Source organism: Piliocolobus tephrosceles, chromosome 1 (genome assembly GCF_002776525.5).
Source record: "Piliocolobus tephrosceles isolate RC106 chromosome 1, ASM277652v3, whole genome shotgun sequence".
Taxonomy (NCBI): domain Eukaryota; kingdom Metazoa; phylum Chordata; class Mammalia; order Primates; family Cercopithecidae; genus Piliocolobus; species Piliocolobus tephrosceles.
Window position 1 is genome coordinate 172,044,811 of NC_045434.1, and position 4,352 is coordinate 172,049,162.

The window sequence follows — 4,352 nt, forward strand, 5'->3', positions numbered from 1 at the left end:
TCTATCTATCTATCTATCTATCTATCTATCTATCTATCTATCTATCTCTATGTATGTATGTATGTATGTATATATATACTGGAATGAAGTCCAGTCAAATGCTTCTGAGAGCTCTAAATGTCCATCAGGTTGCACATTAAAGCACCTGTGGTAGGGGGCCAACAGGAGCTTGGGCAACAGAAAACAGCCTGGAATCGGAGCGTCAATATCAGGCCTAAGCTGATAGAGTAGGGCCTTTAACCTCTGTAGAAAGGTGATCACCTGGGGTGAGGACACAGTGTGAAAAGAGCACAGTATTGGTTTTTTCCAGAAAGGGTTAAAGCCTGGGTCTGGAGATGAACTGGGGTTTCTTGCCTTTGGTCTTAAATTTCTGGCTGGGCCCAGGTTTGCTCACTGGGTATCCCAAGGTAAAAGAGCTTCCAGCTAGGGGTAAAACTTTCAAAAGCCCTTTTATAGAAATTAATATTTATTTAATCCAGAGAAGCCTTTAAAACCCAGGACTCCAAAGAAAAACAAAAAGGAAAAATTAATAAAACTATAAAATTTTTAGACATAATACTTATCAAGTTATTGGAATTACCTGTTTAATATATTTTTCCTATTGGACTGTAAGCCCCATGGGAACAAGTACTGTGTGTATCTTTTTCATTGTTATTTGACTGGTCTCTGGCACATAGGAGGTGCTCAATAAATAATAATGATAATGTGTAAACAATAGGGAATTCACCATGCTTTCAGTGTTTGTTATGGTTATAGAAAATAATAACAACAATAACAAAAACCTTCTTTGGAATGTTTTCCATTCTTTCTTCCTTGTGTATGCCAGGATTAATGGAAGAAAGTTGATACACCTTGAAATGTATTGGGAAAATTGCCACAGCACTTTGCAAATTCTCCCATCATGAGGTGGAGTGCATTTCAGGCTGGCTTTGTGACTTGCTTTGGCCAATAAAATAAATGACACTGGGTGAGTTATAAGCCTAGTTCAAGAGGCCTTGCAGCTACCTCTCTTGCTCTTCTTGGAATACCGAGACTACTGTCATGTGACCAAGCCCAGGCTAGCCTCCTAGATGACAAAAAACACACAGCTCAGTTGATACCCATAACCACAGACTTGATAGCCAGCCTATCTCCAAAGCAGAGCTTCCTGACTGACCTAAAGCTGTACACAGACAAATGAATGAGCCCAGCCAAGATCAGCAGTGGAATTGCCTGCCTGAGGATAGCCCAAATACAAACCTACAGAATCATGAGCTCTGTAAGTGGATGTGTTAAGCCACTAAATTTTGGATGGTTCGTTACACAGCCATAGATAACCAGTAAAGCTATTCAGAGGTAATTAGAAGGTGTTTCATCATATGCCCTGCCAATAGAAGCACAAGTAAAATAACCAAACAAAGCTCATTGGGAAATGTGTAATGCAAGTCATAATGCAGAAACAACATTTTCAAGAAGAACCATATTGAGAAAGTATTTTCACAGTCGGTAGCTGTCCAAGGGAGAGATTGCTGAAGCTTGGTGTTGGTGATGGTTGTGCATTGGCGGTGAAGGTCTAGAAGTTTCTCCAGTTCTTAAGGTACTATTACCACAACTCTACTTCCTAGACCTCAAACAGGCTTTGCTCACTTATTCCTGTCATCTCAGTGCCACTGCAACTCTCATGCCCAAAAGGGTCCCCAATACCTATAGAAAAATATTCAGATTTCCTCTGTATGGTGTGACCTCAAAAGACTTTCTCATTCCCTTTCACATCCTACCAACATCCCACATACATTATGCCATCCAGACCAATCCCCCTAGTCTAAATACACCGCTTTTTTACCCCCTGTGTCTTCATATGTTGTCTCTCTACTTGGACCCCTCCTTCACTTGACACACCCACCCTTAGCCATCAAGGCGCACTTATACAAATGTTACCTTCTTTGGGAAACCTTCACTGAGCTCTCTCAGCTCCCAGATTGTGATTATGGCAACATATCTCATTATGAGCTAAACTTCTCTCCTCTCCTTGTCTTCTTGCCTCCTCTCCTAAACTTTTCTCCTCTCTACTTGGAAATAGAGTCCCCATCTAGTTCCATTTTCCAGGACAAATTCCCAGTGCGTGACCTGGAATAGAGTAGGAACTCAAAACTATTCTTTGAATAAACAAATGAATGAAAACTAATATTTGAACAGGGTTTTGCAGCTTACAGAATATTTTTGCATCCATTGTTTCATATCAGATATTTTCATTGGATATTCCATTTTCCATATAAGAAAACTAAGGTTCAGAGTGGTTACATAAGTTGTTTGAGGCTTCTCAGTGAGTGATTAGGAGGAGACAGGAATAAAGACTTTTGAATTCCAAAGCCCATAATGGTAAAACTTGTGTGGTTATTCACTCATATATTCATTGGACAAATATTTATTTTGTGACCACTCTGTTCCATTCCTGCTCACAATTCTCCACTTCTCCCCAGTACTGCAAATCCTGCCAGGATCACTCTTTCTACACTTAGCTTCCTGCTTTGCCTTCACATTTGTTCCCCATGGGAAGTCTTCATTGAACCCAGGCTAAGTTAGGTACCTTATCTCTATTCCTATAAACTCCTAGATTTGCCTGTCATATTTCTGTCTTCTCCAGTGGTCTATGAGCAGTTTTAAGGCTTTGTGGGACCCCTCTACAATTCCTATACGACAGCAAGGTCTTGTCTGGTTGCAGTAAAATGAGGGGCCATGTGAAAGATGAGGCTTGGGGGTAGTCAACAGAGGGCAGAGGATGAAGGGACTTCTTAGTCATGTGAAGGGGCTTGGACTTTATCCTCAAGGCAGTCAGGAACTGGGGAAGAGTTTTAAGCAGGTGAAATGCAATCATTTAAGGCATAGAGGAAGTGGAACCCTTTTTTTTTTCTTTTCCATGATCTGTGGTTTTCTTTTTAATTATCTTTAGTCTTGCAATCACACATAATTTTAAAATTTGTGTATATCTCTGCTACTTTAATCCTTTTAAGTTGGCAAAAGCACCATTCCCAAAAACAAATACACAGTTCTACAGTTTCATGTTTCTGAATAGCTGTTTAAAGACAATCCTAAATTATAACTTAGTTTGACTTAGATTGTAAAGAATTCAAGAGTGAAGTTTAACTTGCTACTATTTTAAAAGCATGTGACCTTATAGATTTGTGAGATGTGAGAAGTGTTGAATAATCTTTAATATTACACATAAACCATACTAAAATGCTTTTCAATAAATAAAAGGAACCATTTTAAATACAGGGAATTATAATTAGATTGGCATCATTAAGGCCAAAACTCTAGACATTGCTACCTTATTTATCTTCAACCCTTGCCTTTAAGAGGCAAATGAACACAAAACACGGGTGAATCTTGCTTGGTTCTGAGACGGTGAAGGAATTTCCCCAGTATTTAAATATATTCACATAACCAGCGATATAAATCTAAATATAAAACCAATCTCTAGTAAGTTTTAAGATGACATTCACCATCTTTGCGAAAAGTTGAACATTACTAACAAAGTCTAATCATATCTTTAGAAGGGGTAAACAGTGATAACATTTCCTGAATTGGAATTACTATTAAAATTCAAAAAGTGAACATACTCATTTAACCACAAGCCAGTCTTAGTTTTAAATCAGGACTGCCCAACAAAATATTCTGTCAGTCATTCATGATCTGAATTCTGGTGTGTGAGATCTATTAAAGTACAGTACACATAAAAAAGTCATGAGACATTTGTTTTGTAATAAATAAGGTAGTGGCCAATTATTACTCATTAGTAGCTTTTTTGAAATAAGCTATCAAGTCTGCCCTTTCTTCCTTCTTCTTAATGCCGACAAAGTCATTTTTGTTCTAGGGATGTACTTCTTGGGATTCTCCAAATACTCCATCAGTGTATCCTCTCCCCAGGTGATGCCTTTGTTCTTATTGGCGGCTGTGTAAGAGTATCCAGGGGCCTGACCTGTCTTCTTCTGCCTGAAGAGACCATGGAGATTTGGCCTAGTCTTGTGCTTGCCTTCCTTTTCAATGGTGTGGCACTGGGAACACTTCATAATAAAAATCTTCTTGCCTTTCTCAACATCACCCATATTTAATTCTCTTTTTAGTCGCTGGCGCAATGAAGATTCCCGCTCTGAAGCAGGACATCCCCACTCTCTCGTAAGTGGAACATTTAAAGGAGATTGAGAAGAGATAGCCAGTGAGGCTGGGGAGATCAGCACACCTAGGAACATTCTAGCAGAAAATGTTGGTGCTCCACAGAACTCCCCACACCTCACTTAATGTGCTTTCAAAAGCACTCCTGGATCTTCTTTGGTGAATGGCTCTTAGGCTACTGGGAATTAGCACTAGCCCAT

The 4,352-nt window shown here is 39.2% G+C and overlaps 1 pseudogene; it reads right to left on the reverse strand.

Annotated features, from left to right (window-relative positions):
* Positions 1-3,765: 3,765 nt before the first annotated feature.
* Positions 3,766-4,085, reverse strand: LOC111522830 (annotated as a pseudogene).
* Between the last annotated feature and the right edge of the window lie 267 nt (positions 4,086-4,352).